Genomic DNA, 15,659 nt, shown 5'->3' on the forward strand with positions numbered 1-15,659 from the left:
TATTTTCTGAGCTTTCGTGGCTCAATGGTTAGCGCGTTCGGCTGTTAAACAATAGGTTGGTGGTTCGAGCCCACCCGGGAGTGGTGTTTTTGGATCTCAAATGTAACGTAAATAGCCAAAGTTTTTCTACAATACCTGACGACCATTTAATTTTTGGGCTTCCGTGGCGCAATGGTTAGTGCGTTCAGCTGTTAACCGAAAGGTTGGTGGTTCGAGCCCAAACGAGAGAGGATTTGTGGGGTCTCAGATGTAGCGTGAAAAGTCGTAACTTTTCAACAATACCTGACAACCATTTAATTTTTGGGCTTCCGTGGCGCAGTAATTAGCGCGTCCAGCTCTTAATCGAAAGGTTGGTGGTTCGAGCCCACCCGGAAGAGGTGTTGTGGGGTCTCAGATGTAGCGTTAAAAGTCAAAACTTTTCCACAATACGTGACAACCATTTAATTTTTGGGCTTCCTTGGCGCAATAGTTAGCGCGTTCGGCTGTTAACCGAAAGGATGGTGGTTCGAGCCCACCTGGGAGAGGTGTTGTAGGGTCTCAGATGTAACGTAAAAAGTCATAACTTATCCACAAAACCTAACAACCATTTAATTTCTGAGCTTCTGTGGCTCAATGGTTAGCGCGTTCGGCTGTTAACCAATTGGTTGGTGGTTCGAGCCTATCTGGGAGAAGTGTTGTGACGTCTCAGATGTTACGTAAAATGTCAGAGTTTTTCCACAATACCTGACGAACATTTAATTTTTGGGCTTCCGTGGCGCAGTAATTAGCGCGTCCAGCTCTTAATCGAAAGGTTGGTGGTTCGAGCCCACCCGGAAGAGGTGTTGTGGGGTCTCAGATGTAGCGTTAAAAGTCAAAACTTTTCCACAATTCGTGACAACCATTTAATTTTTGGGCTTCCTTGGCGCAATGGTTAGCGCGTTCGGCTGTTAACCGAAAGGATGGTGGTTCGAGCCCACCTGGGAGAGGTGTTGTAGGGTCTCAGATGTAACGTAAAAAGTCATAACTTATCCACAAAACCTAACAACCATTTAATTTCTGAGCTTCTGTGGCTCAATGGTTAGCGCGTTCGGCTGTTAACCAATTGGTTGGTGGTTCGAGCCTATCTGGGAGAAGTGTTGTGACGTCTCAGATGTAACGTAAAATGTCAGAGTTTTTCCACAATACCTGACAACCATTTATTTTCTGAGCTTTCGTGGCTCAATGGTTAGCGCGTTCGGCTGTTAACCAATAGGTTGGTGGTTCGAGCCCACCCGGGAGCGGTGTTTTTGGATCTCAAATGTAACGTAAATAGCCAAAGTTTTTCTACAATACCTGACGACCATTTAATTTTTGGGCTTCCGTGGCGCAATGGTTAGTGCGTTCAGCTGTTAACCGAAAGGTTGGTGGTTCGAGCCCAAACGAGAGAGGATTTGTGAAAAAGCCAACGGCACGCAGTGTTCCTAAGTGGTCTCCCTCCCAAGTAGTGACTGCGCTCGACGCTGCTTAACTTCGGTTATCGAACGAGAAACGGTGTATTCAGCGTGATATGGCCGTTGCCGAGAGTGCTAGTTAATAATTTGAATTTAATTAACTTTCATCACTATATAACAATAACAAAAAAGAAGATATGTTTGCTTTTTTCATATCTGGTGGAATTTGAAAGAGGAAACAAAAGTGAAAAGCCAACGGCACGCAGTATTCCCAAGTACTGTATGCGCTCGACGCTGCTTAACTTCGGTGATCGGACGTGAACAGGTGTTTTCAGCGTGATATGGCCGTTGCCGAGAGTGCTAGTTAATAATTCGGATTTAAATTAAGTGAGACAAATTAACCTTCATCATTTTAAAACAATAACAAAAAGAAAACCTGTTTGCTTTTTACATATCTATTAAAATTTAAAAGAGGAAAAAAAAGTGAAAAAGCCATCGGCACGCAGTGTTCCTAAGTGGTCTCCCTCCCAAGTAATGACCGCGCTCGACGCTGCTTAACTTCGGTTATCGGACGAGAATCGGTGTATTCAGCGTGATATGGCCGTTGCCGAGAGTGCTAGTTAATAATTTGAATTTAATTAACTTACATCTTTATAAAACAATAACTGCGTGCCGTTGGCTTTTTCACTTTTTTTTCCTCTTTTAAATTTTAATAGATATGAAAAAAGCAAACATGTTTTCTTTTTGTTATTGTTTTAAAATGATGAAGGTTAATTTGTCTCACTTAATTTAAATTCGAATTATTAACTAGCACTCTCGGCAACGGCCAAATCACGCTGAATACACCGGTTCTCGTCCGATAACCGAAGTTAAGCAGCGTCGAGCGCAGTCAGTACTTGGGAGGGCGACCACTTAGGAACATTGCGTGCCGTTAGCTTTTTCACTTTTTTTTTCTCTTTTAAATTCCAATAGATATGAAAAAAGCAAACATATTTTCTTTTTGTTATTGTTTGAAAAAGATGAAGGTTAATTTGTCTCACTTAATTTAAATTCGAATTATTATCTAGCACTCTCGGCAACGGCCATATCACGCTGAGAACACCGGTTCTCGTCCGATCGCCGACGTTAGCAGCGTCGAGCGCAGTCAGTACTTGGGAATACTGCGTGCCGTTTGCTTTTTCACTTTTGTTTCCTCTTTTAAATTCCACCAGATATGAAAAAAGCAAACATATCTTCTTTTTGTTATTGTTTTATAAAGATGAAGGTTAATTAAATTCAAATTATTAACTAGCTCTCTCGGCAACGGCCATATCACGCTGAATACACCGGTTCTCGTCCGATAACCGAAGTTAAGCAGCGTCGAGCGCAGTCAGTACTTGGGAGGGCGACCACTTAGGAACACTGCGTGCCGTTAACTTTTTCACTTTTTTTTCCTCTTTTAAATTCCAATAGATATGAAAAAAGCAAACATATTTTCTTTTTTGTTATTGTTTGAAAAAGATGAAGGTAAATTTGTCTCACTTAATTTAAATTCGAATTATTATCTAGCACTCTCGGCAACGGCCATATCACGCTGAATACACCGGTTCTCGTCCGATAACCGAAGTTAAGCAGCGTCGAGCGCAGTCATTACTTGGGAGGGAGACCACTTAGGAACACTGCGTGCCGTTGGCTTTTTCACTTTTTTTTCCTCTTTTAAATTTTAATAGATATGAAAAAAGCAAATATATTTTCTTTTTTGTTATTGTTTGAAAAAGATGAAGGTTAATTTGTCTCACTTAATTTAAATTCGAATTATTATCTAGCACTCTCGGCAACGGCCATATCACGCTGAATACACCGGTTCTCGTCCGATAACCGAAGTTAAGCAACGTCGAGCGCAGTCATTACTTGGGAGGGAGACCACTTAGGAACACTGCGTGCCGTTGGCTTTTTCACTTTTTTTTCCTCTTTTAAATTTTAATAGATATGTAAAAAGCAAACGGGTTTTCTTTTTGTTATTGTTTTTAAATGATGAAGGTTAATTTGTCTCACTTAATTTAAATCCGAATTATTAAATAGCACTCTCGGCAACGGCCATATCACGCTGAGAACACCGGTTCTCGTCCGATCGCCGACGTTAGCAGCGTCGAGCGCAGTCAGTACTTGGGAATACTGCGTGCCGTTTGCTTTTTCACTTTTGTTTCCTCTTTCAAATTCCACCAGATATGAAAAAAGCAAACATATCTTCTTTTTGTTATTGTTTTATAAAGATGTAAGTTAATTAAATTCAAATTATTAACTAGCACTCTCGGCAACGGCCATATCACGCTGAATACACCGATTCTCGTCCGATAACCGAAGTTAAGCAGCGTCGAGCGCGGTCATTACTTGGGAGGGAGACCACTTAGGAACACTGCGTGCCGATGGCTTTTTCACTTTTTTTTCCTCTTTTAAATTTTAATAGATATGTAAAAAGCAAACAGGTTTTCTTTTTGTTATTGTTTTAAAATGATGAAGGTTAATTTGTCTCACTTAATTTAAATCCGAATTATTAACTAGCACTCTCGGCAACGGCCATATCACGCTGAAAACACCTGTTCACGTCCGATCACCGAAGTTAAGCAGCGTCGAGCGCATACAGTACTTGGGAATACTGCGTGCCGTTGGCTTTTCACTTTTGTTTCCTCTTTCAAATTCCACCAGATATGAAAAAAGCAAACATATCTTCTTTTTTGTTATTGTTATATAGTGATGAAAGTTAATTAAATTCAAATTATTAACTAGCACTCTCGGCAACGGCCATATCACGCTGAATACACCGTTTCTCGTTCGATAACCGAAGTTAAGCAGCGTCGAGCGCAGTCACTACTTGGGAGGGAGACCACTTAGGAACACTGCGTGCCGTTGGCTTTTTCACAAATCCTCTCTCGTTTGGGCTCGAACCACCAACCTTTCGGTTAACAGCTGAACGCACTAACCATTGCGCCACGGAAGCCCAAAAATTAAATGGTCGTCAGGTATTGTAGAAAAACTTTGGCTATTTACGTTACATTTGAGATCCAAAAACACCGCTCCCGGGTGGGCTCGAACCACCAACCTATTGGTTAACAGCCGAACGCGCTAACCATTGAGCCACGAAAGCTCAGAAAATAAATGGTTGTCAGGTATTGTGGAAAAACTCTGACATTTTACGTTACATCTGAGACGTCACAACACTTCTCCCAGATAGGCTCGAACCACCAACCAATTGGTTAACAGCCGAACGCGCTAACCATTGAGCCACAGAAGCTCAGAAATTAAATGGTTGTTAGGTTTTGTGGATAAGTTATGACTTTTTACGTTACATCTGAGACCCTACAACACCTCTCCCAGGTGGGCTCGAACCACCATCCTTTCGGTTAACAGCCGAACGCGCTAACCATTGCGCCAAGGAAGCCCAAAAATTAAATGGTTGTCACGAATTGTGGAAAAGTTTTGACTTTTAACGCTACATCTGAGACCCCACAACACCTCTTCCGGGTGGGCTCGAACCACCAACCTTTCGATTAAGAGCTGGACGCGCTAATTACTGCGCCACGGAAGCCCAAAAATTAAATGTTCGTCAGGTATTGTGGAAAAACTCTGACATTTTACGTAACATCTGAGACGTCACAACACTTCTCCCAGATAGGCTCGAACCACCAACCAATTGGTTAACAGCCGAACGCGCTAACCATTGAGCCACAGAAGCTCAGAAATTAAATGGTTGTTAGGTTTTGTGGATAAGTTATGACTTTTTACGTTACATCTGAGACCCTACAACACCTCTCCCAGGTGGGCTCGAACCACCATCCTTTCGGTTAACAGCCGAACGCGCTAACCATTGCGCCAAGGAAGCCCAAAAATTAAATGGTTGTCACGTATTGTGGAAAAGTTTTGACTTTTAACGCTACATCTGAGACCCCACAACACCTCTTCCGGGTGGGCTCGAACCACCAACCTTTCGATTAAGAGCTGGACGCGCTAATTACTGCGCCACGGAAGCCCAAAAATTAAATGGTTGTCAGGTATTGTTGAAAAGTTACGACTTTTCACGCTACATCTGAGACCCCACAAATCCTCTCTCGTTTGGGCTCGAACCACCAACCTTTCGGTTAACAGCTGAACGCACTAACCATTGCGCCACGGAAGCCCAAAAATTAAATGGTCGTCAGGTATTGTAGAAAAACTTTGGCTATTTACGTTACATTTGAGATCCAAAAACACCGCTCCCGGGTGGGCTCGAACCACCAACCTATTGTTTAACAGCCGAACGCGCTAACCATTGAGCCACGAAAGCTCAGAAAATAAATGGTTGTCACGTATTGTGGAAAAGTTTTGACTTTTTACGCTACATATGAGACCCAACAACACCTCTCCCGGGTGGGCTCGAACCTACAACCTTTCGATTAACAGCTGAACGCGCTAACCATTGCGCCACGCAAGCCCAAAAATTAAATGTTCGTCAGGTATTGTGGAAAAACTCTGACATTTTACGTTACATCTGAGACGTCACAACACTTCTCCCAGATAGGCTCGAACCACCAACCTATTGGTTAACAGCCGAACGCCCTAAGCATTGCGCCACGGAAGCCCAAAAATTAAATGATCGTCAGGTATTGTGGAAAAACTTTGGCTTTCTACGTTACATTTGAGATCCCACAACGCCGCTCCCGGGTGGGCTCGAACCACTAACCTATTAGTTAACAGCCGAACGCGCTAACCATTGAGCCACGGAAGCTCAGAAATTAAATGGTTGTCACGTATTGTGGAAAAGTTTTGACTTTTTACGCTACATCTCAGACCCCACAACACCTCTCCCGGGTGGGCTCGAACCACCAACCTTTCGATTAACAGCTGAACGCGCTAACCATTGCGCCACGGAAGCCCAAAATTTCAATGTTCGTCAGGTATTGTGGAAAAACTCTGACATTTTATGTTACATCTGAGACGTCACAACACCGCTCCCGGGAGGGCTCAAACCACCAGTCTTTTGAATAGCAGCTGAACGCGCTAACCATTGCGCCACGGAAGCCCAAAAATTAAATGGTCGTCCGGTATTGTGGAAAAACTTTGACTTTTTACGTAACATCTGAGACCTCATAGCACCGCTCCCGGGTGTGCTCGAACCACCAACCTTTCTGTTAACAGCTGAACGCGCTAACCATTGCGCCACGGAAGCCCAAAATTTCAATGTTCGTCAGGTATTGTGGAAAAACTCTGACATTTTATGTTACATCTGAGACGTCACAACACCGCTCCCGGATGGGCTCGAACCACCAACCTATTGGTTAAAAGCCGAACGCGCTAACCATTGAGCCACGGAAGCTCAGAAATTAAATGGTTGTCACGTATTGTGGAAAAGTTTTGACTTTTTACGCTACATCTGAGACCCCACAACACCTCTCCCGGGTGGGCTCGAACCTTCAACCTTTCGATTAACAGCTGAACGCGCTAGTCATTGCGGCACGGAAGCCCAAAAATTAAATGTTCGTCAGGTATTGTGGAAAAACTCTGACATTTTACGTTACATCTGAGACCTCACTACACCGCTCCCGGATGGGCTCGAACCACCAACCTATTGGTTAAAAGCCGAACGCGCTAACCATTGCGCCACGGAAGCCCAAAAATTAAATGGTCGTCAGGTGTTGTGGAAAAAACCTTGGCTTTTTACGTCACACCTGAGACGTCACAACACCTATTCCGGTTGGGCTCGAACCACCAACCTTTCGGTTAACAGCCGAACGCGCTAACCATTGCGCCAAGGAAGCCCAAAAATTTAATGGTCGTCAGGTATTGTGGCAAAACTTTGGCTTTCTACGTTACATTTGAGATCCCACACCACCGCTCCTGGGAGGGCTCGAACCACCAACCTATTGGTTAACAGCCGAACGCGCTAACCATTGGGCCACGGAAGTTCAGAAATTAAATGGTTGTCACGTATTGTGGATAAGTTATGACTTATTACGTTACATCTGAGACCCTACAACACCTCTCTCGGTTGGGCTCGAACCACCAACCTTTCGGTTAACAGCCGAACGCTCTAACCATTGCGCCAAGGAAGCCCAAAAAATAAATGGTCGTCAGGTATTGTGGAAAAACTTTGGCTTTCTACGTTACATTTGAGATCCCACAACACCGCTCCCGGGTGGGCTCGAACCACCAACCTATTGGCTAACAGCCGAACGCGCTAAGCATTGAGCCACGGAAGCTCAGAAATTAAAAGGTTGTTACGTATTGTGGAAAAGTTTTGACATTTTACGCTACATCTGAGACCCCACAAAACCTCTCCCGGGTGGGCTCGAACCACCAACCTTTCGATTAACAGCTGAACGCGCTAATTATTGCGCCACGGAAGCCCAAAAATTAAATGTTCGTCAGGTATTGTGGAAAAACTCTGACATTTTACGTTACATTCGAGACGTCACAACACCGCTCCCGGGAGGGCTCAAACCACCAGTCTTTTGAATAGCAGCTGAACGCGCTAACCATTGCGCCACGGAAGCCTAAATATTAAATGGTCGTCATGTATTGTGGAAAAACTCTGACTTTTTACGTTACATCTGAGACCTCACAAAACGCTCCCGGATGGGCTCGAAAAACCAAAATTTCGGTTAAAAGCCGAAAGCGCTAGCCATTGAGCCACGGAAGCTCTGAAATTAAATGGTCGTCCGGTATTGTGGAAAAACTTTGACTTTTTACGTAACATCTGAGACCTCATAGCACCGCTCCCGGGTGTGCTCGAACCACCAAACTTTCTGTTAACAGCCAAACGCGCTAACCATTGCGCCAAGGAAGCCCAAATATTAAATATTCGTCAGGTATTGTGGAAAAACTCTGACATTTTACGTCACATCTGAGAACTCACAACACCGCTCCCGGGTGGGCCCGAACCACCAACCTATTGGTTAACAGCCGAACACGCTAAACATTGAGCCACGGAAGCTCAGAAATTAAATCGTTGTCACGTATTGTGGAAAAGTTTTGACTTTTTACGCTACATCTGAGACCCCACAACACCTCTCCCGGGTGGGCTCGAACCACCAACCTTTCGATTAACAGAAGAACGCGCTAACCATTGCGCCACGGAAGCTCAAAAATTAAATGGTCGTCAGGTATTGTGGAAAAACCTTGACTTTTTACGTCACATCTGAGACCCCACAACATCTCTCCCGGGTGGGCTCGAACCACCAACCTTTCGATTAACAGAAGAACGCGCTAAACATTGCGCCACGGAAGCTCAAAAATTAAATGGTCGTCAGGTATTGTGGAAAAACCTTGACTTTTTACGTCACATCTGAGACCTCACAACACCGCTCCCGAAAGGGCTCAAACCACCAGTCTTTTGAATAACAGCTGAACGCGCTAACCATTGCGCCACGGAAGCCCAAAAATTAAATGATCGTCAGGTATTGTGGAAAAACTTTGGCTTTCTACGTTACATTTGAGATCCCACAACACCGCTCCCGGGTGGGCTCGAACCACCAACCTATTGGCTAACAGCCGAACGCGCTAACCATTGAGCCACGAAAGCTCAGAAATTAAATGGTTGTCACGTATTGTGGAAAAGTTTTGACTTTTTACGCTACATCTGAGACCCCACAACACCTCTCTCTCGGGTGGGCTCGAACCACCAACCTTTCGATTAACAGCTGAACGCGCTAATTATTGCGCCACGGAAGCCCAAAAATTAAATGGTCGTCAGGTATTCTGGAAAAACTTTGGCTTTCTACGTTACATTCGTGATCCCACAACACCGCTCCCGGGTGGGCTTGAACCACCAACCTTTCGGTTACCAGCCGAACGCGCTAACCATTGCGCCAAGGAAGCCCAAAAATTAAATGGTCGTCAGGTATTGTGGAAAAACTTTGGCTTTCTACGTTACATGTGAGATCCCACAACACCGCTCCCGGGTATGCTTGAAGCACCAACCTATTGGCTAACAGCCGAACGCGCTAACCATTGAGCCACGGAAGCTCAGAAATTAAATGGTTGTCAGGTATTGTGGAAAAACTTTGGCTTTCTACGTTACATTTGAGACCCCACAACCACCAACCTTTCGATTAACAGCTGAACGCGCTAACCATTGAGCCACGGAAGCTCAGAAATTAAATGGTCGTCAGGTATTGTGGAAAAACTTTGGCTTTCTACGTTACATTTGAGATCCCACAACACTGCTCCCGGGTGGGCTCGAACCACCAACCTATTGGCTAACAGCCGAACGCGCTAACCATTGCGCCACGGAAGCACAATAATTAAATGCTCGTCAGGTTTTGCGTAAAAACCTTGACTTTTTACGTCACATCTGAGACCTCACAACACCGCTCCCGGATGAGCTCGAACCACCAACCTATTGGTTAACAGCCGAACGCGCTAACCATTGAGCCACGGAAGCTCAGAAATTAAATGATTGTCACGTATTGTGGATAAGTTTTGACTTTTTACGCTACATATGAGACCCCACAACACCTCTCCCGGGTGGGCTCGAACCTTCAACCTTTCGATTAACAGCTGAACGCGCTAACCATTGCGCCACGGAAGCCCAAAAATTAAATGTTCGTCAGGTATTGTGAAAAACTCTGACATTTTACGTTACATCTGAGACTTCACAACACCGCATCCCGGATGGGCTCGAACCACAAACCTATTGGTTAACAGCCGAACGCGATAACCATTGAGCCAAGGAAGCTCGGAAATTAAATGGTTGTCAGGTATTGTGGATAAGTTATGACTTATTACGTTACATCTGATACCCTACAACACCTCTCCCGGTTGGGATCGAACCACCAACCTTTCGGTTAACAGCCGAACGCGCTAACCATTGCCCCAAGGAAGCCCAAAAATTAAATGTTCGTCAGGTATTGTGGAAAAACCTTGAAATTTTACGTTACATTTGAGATCCCACAACACCGCTCCCGGGTGGGCTCGAACCACCAACCTATTGGTTAACAGCCGAACGGGCTAATCATTGAGCCACGGAAGCCCAGAAATTAAATGGTTTTCACGTATTGTGGAAGAGTTTTGACTTTTTACGCTACATCTGAGACCCCACAACACCTCTCCCGGGTGGGCTCGTACCACCAACCTTTCGATTAACAGCTGAACGCGCTAACCATTGCGCCACGGAAGCCCAAAAATTCAATGTTCGACAGGTATTGTGGAAAAACTCTGACATTTTATGTTACATTTGAGACGTCACAACACCGCTCCCGGGAGAGCTCAAACCACCAATCTTTTGAATAGCAGCTGAACGCGCTAACCATTGCGCCACGGAAGCCCAAAAATTAAAATGGTCGTCAGGTATTTTGGAAAAACCTTGACTTTTAACGTCACATCTGAGACGTCACAATACCGCTCCCGGATGGGCTCGAACCACCAACCTATTGGTTAACAGCCGAACGCGCTAACCATTGAGCCACGGAAGCCCAAAGTTAAATGCTCGTCAGGTATTGTGTAAAAACCTTGACTTTTTACGTCACATCTGAGACCTTACAACACCGCTCCCGGATGGGCTCGAACCACCAACCTATTGGTTAACAGCCGAACGCGCTAACCATTGAGCCACGGAAGCCCAAAGTTAAATGCTCGTCAGGTATTGTGTAAAAACCTTGACATTTTACGTTACATCTGAGACCTCACAACACCGCTCCCGGATGGGCTCGAACCACCAACCTATTGGTTAACAGCCGAACGCGCTAACCATTGCGCCACGGAAGCCCAAAATTTAAATGGTCGTCAGGTGTTGTGGAAAAAACCTTGACTTTTTACATCACATCTGAGACGTCACAACACCGCTCCCGGATGGGCTCGAACCACACACCTATTGGTTAACAGCCGAACGCGCTAACCATTGAGCCACGGAATCTCAGAAATTAAATGGTTGTCACGTATTGTGGATAAGTTTTGACTTTTTACGCTACATCTGAGACCCCACAACACCTCTTCCGGGTGGGCTTGAACCACCAGCCTTTCGATAAACAGTTGAACGCGCTAATAATTGCGCCAAGGAAGCCCAAAAATTAAATGTTCGTCAGGTATTGTGGAAAAACTCTGACATTTTACGTTACATCTGAGACCTCACAACACCGCTCCCGGATGGGCTCGAACAACCAACCTATTGGTTAACAGCCGAACGCGCTAACCATTGCGCCACGGAAGCCCAAAATTTAAATGTTCGTCAGGTATTGTGGAAAAACTCTGACATTTTACGTTACATCTAAGACCTCACAACACCGCTCCCGGATGGGCTCGAACCACCAACCTATTGGTTAACAGTCGAACGCGCTAACCATTGAGCCACGGAAGCTCAGAGACTAAATGGTTGTCAGGTATTGTGGATAAGTTATGACTTATTACGTTACATCTGAGACCCTACAACACCTCTCACGGTTGGGCTCGAACCACCAACCTTTCGGTTGACAGCCGAACGCGCTAACCATTGCGCCAAGGAAGCCCAAAAAATAAATGGTCGTCAGGTATTGTGGAAAAACTTTGTCTTTCTACGTTACATTTGAGATCCCACAACACCGCTCCCGGGTGGGCTCGAACCACCACCCTATTGGTTAAAAGCTGAACGCGCTAACCATTCAGCCACGGAAGCTCAGAAATTAAATGGTCGTCACGTATTGTGGAAAAGTTTTGACTTTTTACGCTACATCTGAGACCCCACAACACCTCTCCCGGTTGGGCTCGAACCACCAACCTTTCGGTTAACAGCCGAACGCGCTAACCATTGCGCCATGGAAGCCCAAAAATTAAATGTTCGTCAGGTATTGTGGAAAAACCTTGACTTTTTACGTCACTTCTGAGACCTCACAACACCGCTCCCGGATGGGCTCGAACCACCAACCTATTGGTTAACAGCCGAACGCGCTAACCATTGAGCCACGGAAGCTCAGAAATTAAATGGTCGTCACGTATTGTGGAAAAACTTTGGCTTTCTACGTTACATTTGAGATCCCACAACACCGCTCCCGGGTGGGCTCGAACCACCAACCTATTGGTTAACAGCCGAACGCGTTAACCATTGCGCCACGGAAGCCCAAAAATTAAATGGTCGTCAGGTATTGTGGAAAAACTTTGGCTTTCTACGTTACGTTTGAGATCCCACAACGCCGCTCCCGGGTGGGCTCGAACCACTAACCTATTTGTTAACTGCTGAACGCGCTAACCATTGCGCCACGGAAGCTAAAAATTAAATGCTCGTCAGGTATTGTGTAAAAACCTTGACTTTTTACGTCACATCTGAGACCTCACAACACCGCTCCCGGATGGGCTCGAACCACCAACCTATTGGTTAACAGCCGAACGCGCTAACCATTGCGCCACGGAAGCCCAAAAATTAAATGTTCGTCAGGTATTGTGGAAAAACTCTGACATTTTACGTTACATCTGAGACCTCACAACACCGCTCCCGGATGGGCTCGAACCACCAACCTATCGGTTAACAGACGAACGCGCTAACCATTGAGCCACGGAAGCTCAGAGATTAAATGGTTGTCAGGTGTTGTGGATAAGTTATGACTTATTACGTTACATCTGAGACCCTACAACACCTCTCTCGGTTGGTCTCGAACCACCAACCTTTCGGTTAACAGCCGAACGCGCTAACCATTGCGCCAAGGAAGCCCAAAAAATAAATGGTCGTCAGGTATTGTGGAAAAACTTTGTCTTTCTACGTTACATTTGAGATCCCACAACACCGCTCCCGGGTGGGCTCGAACCACCACCCTATTGGTTAAAAGCTGAACGCGCTAACCATTCAGCCACGGAAGCTCAGAAATTAAATGGTTGTCACGTATTGTGGAAAAACTTTGGCTTTCTACGTTACATTTGAGATCCCACAACACCGCTCCCGGGTGGGCTCGAACCACCAACCTATTTGTTAACAGCCGAACGCGTTAACCATTGCGCCACGGAAGCCCAAAAATTAAATGGTCGTCAGGTATTGTGGAAAAACTTTGGCTGTCTACGTTACGTTTGAGATCCCACAACGCCGCTCCCGGGTGGGCTCGAACCACTAACCTCTCGATTCACAGCTGAAAGCGCTAACCATTGCGCCACGGAAGCCCAAAAATTAAACGGTCGTCAGGTATTGTGGAAAAACTTTGGCTTTCTACGTTACGTTTGAGATCCCACAACACCGCGCCCGGGAGGGCTCGAACCACCAACCTATTGGTTAACAGCCGAACGCCCTAACCATTGCGCCCCGGAAGCCCAAAAATTAAATCGTCAGGTATTGTGGAAAAACTTTGGCTTTCTACGTTACATTTGAGATCCCACAACGCCGCTCCCGGGTGGGCTCGAACCACTAACCTATTGGTTAACAGCCGAACGCGCTAACCATTGAGCCACGGAGGCTCAGAAATTAAATGGTTGTCACGTATTGTGGAAAAACTTTGGCTTTCTACGTTCCCTATAAAACACTCTTTGAAAGTGATTTCATCTTGATTGAACAATAATTAAAAATTTACCTCGATTTTTAATAACATTTTCAAAATCGACGTTTCACGGCCAAACAAGCATACTTTGAGTATTTCTTCACTATTTTCAAATATAACCACTGAAACCATTATTTTTATACTTTTTGCTTTAATTCAAGCAATGTAACGATATTCATTCAAAAAACTGTTAAAATTAAATTTTCAATAAGAAATCGTATTCACGGATTTTGTGTCTTGAAGAAGAAAAACCTGCGATTTTTTCGGTACTTTTTTGAATGAATTTTTTTCTGGAGAAATTTTTGACCGAATTCAGCTTAATTCCCAATAAAACACTCATTGAAAGTGATTTCATCTCGATTGAACAATAAATAAAAATGTACCTCGATTTTTAATAACATTTTCAAAATCGACGTTTCACGGCCAAAGAAGCATATTTTGAGTATTTCTTCACTATTTTCAAAAATAACCACTGAAACCATTATTTTTATACTTTTTGCTTTAATTCAAGCAAGTGTAACGATATTCATTCAAAAAACTGTTAAAATTCAATTTTCAATAAGAAATCGTATTCACGGATTTTGTGTCTTGAAGAAGAAAAACCTGCGATTTTTTCGGTACTTTTTTGAATGAATTTTTTTCTGGAGAAATTTTTGACCGAATTCAGCTTAATTCCCTATAAAACACTCATTAAAAGTGATTTCATCTCGATTGAACAATAAATAAAAATGTACCTCGATTTTTAATAACATTTTCAAAATCGACGTAACTCGGCCTAAGAAAAACATTTTGAGTATTTGTTCACTGTTTTCAAATATAACCACTGAAACCATTATTTTTGTAATTTTTGCGTTAATTCAAGCAAATGTAACGATATTCATTCAACAAACTGTTAAAATTCAATTTTCAATAAGAAATCGTTGTCACGGATTTTGTATCTTGAAGAAAAAAAACATGCGATTTTTTCGGTACACTTTTGAATGCATTTTTTTCTGGAGAAATGTTTGACCGAATTCAGCTTAATTCCCTATAAAACACTCATTGAAAGTGATTTCATCTCGATTGAACAATAATTAAAAATTTACCTCGATTTTTAATAACATTTTCAAAATCGACGTTTCACGGCCAAAGAAGCTTACTTTGAGTATTTCTTCACTATTTTCAAATATGTTCACTGAAACCATTATTTTTATACTTTTTGCTTTAATTCAAGCAAATGTAACGATATTCAATCAAAAAACTGTTAAAATTAAATTTTTCAATAAGAAATCGTTGTCACGGATTTTGTATCTTGAAGAAGAAAAACATGCGATTTTTTCGGTACTTTTTTGAATGCATTTTTTTCAGGAGAAATTTTGGACCGAATTCAGCTTAATTCCCTATAAAACACTCATTAAAAGTGATTTCATCTCGATTGAACAATAAATAAAAATGTACCTCGATTTTTAATAACATTTTCAAAATCGACGTTTCACGGCCAAAGAAGCATACTTTGAGTATTTCTTCACTATTTTCAAATATGTTCACTGAAAGCATTATTTTTATACTTTTTGCTTTAATTCAAGCAAATGTAACGATATTCAATCAAAAAACTGTTAAAATTAAATTTTTCAATAAGAAATCGTTGTCACGGATTTTGTATCTTGAAGAAGAAAAACATGCGATTTTTTCGGTACTTTTTTGAATGCATTTTTTTCAGGAGAAATTTTTGACCGAATTCAGCTTAATTCCCTATAAAACACTCATTAAAAGTGATTTCATCTCGATTGAACAATAAATAAAAATGCACCTCGATTTTTAATAACATTTT

At 43.3% G+C, this 15,659-nt stretch overlaps 2 non-coding genes and 10 pseudogenes across 2 annotated transcripts; 7 read left to right on the top strand and 5 right to left on the bottom strand.

Annotated features, from left to right (window-relative positions):
* Window positions 1-1,418: 1,418 nt before the first annotated feature.
* On the bottom strand, window positions 1,419-1,537 carry LOC149650096 (5S ribosomal RNA; annotated as a pseudogene).
* A 122-nt stretch (window positions 1,538-1,659) lies between these two features.
* Window positions 1,660-1,762, bottom strand: LOC149650097 (5S ribosomal RNA; annotated as a pseudogene).
* Window positions 1,763-1,899: 137 nt separating this feature from the next.
* Window positions 1,900-2,018, bottom strand: LOC149650098 (5S ribosomal RNA; annotated as a pseudogene).
* Window positions 2,019-2,227: 209 nt separating this feature from the next.
* On the top strand, window positions 2,228-2,346 carry LOC149650099 (5S ribosomal RNA; annotated as a pseudogene).
* Window positions 2,347-2,707: 361 nt separating this feature from the next.
* Window positions 2,708-2,826, top strand: LOC149650100 (5S ribosomal RNA; annotated as a pseudogene).
* Window positions 2,827-2,964: 138 nt separating this feature from the next.
* LOC149650101 (5S ribosomal RNA) lies at window positions 2,965-3,083 on the top strand (annotated as a pseudogene).
* A 138-nt stretch (window positions 3,084-3,221) lies between these two features.
* LOC149650102 (5S ribosomal RNA) lies at window positions 3,222-3,340 on the top strand (annotated as a pseudogene).
* A 361-nt stretch (window positions 3,341-3,701) lies between these two features.
* Window positions 3,702-3,820, top strand: LOC149650103 (5S ribosomal RNA; annotated as a pseudogene).
* Window positions 3,821-3,957: 137 nt separating this feature from the next.
* On the top strand, window positions 3,958-4,060 carry LOC149650104 (5S ribosomal RNA; annotated as a pseudogene).
* A 122-nt stretch (window positions 4,061-4,182) lies between these two features.
* LOC149650105 (5S ribosomal RNA) lies at window positions 4,183-4,301 on the top strand (annotated as a pseudogene).
* Window positions 4,302-9,166: 4,865 nt separating this feature from the next.
* TRNAT-GGU (transfer RNA threonine (anticodon GGU)) lies at window positions 9,167-9,239 on the bottom strand. Its single transcript has one exon. It is a non-coding gene; the product is annotated as a tRNA-Thr (tRNA).
* Window positions 9,240-13,405: 4,166 nt separating this feature from the next.
* TRNAH-GUG (transfer RNA histidin (anticodon GUG)) lies at window positions 13,406-13,478 on the bottom strand. Its single transcript has one exon. It is a non-coding gene; the product is annotated as a tRNA-His (tRNA).
* Window positions 13,479-15,659: the final 2,181 nt, after the last annotated feature.

The sequence above is a fragment of the Phalangium opilio genome, unplaced genomic scaffold (genome assembly GCF_054372755.1).
Source record: "Phalangium opilio isolate 3A_F unplaced genomic scaffold, DU_Popi_V2 ptg000087l_1, whole genome shotgun sequence".
NCBI classification, from domain to species: Eukaryota; Metazoa; Arthropoda; class Arachnida; order Opiliones; family Phalangiidae; genus Phalangium; species Phalangium opilio.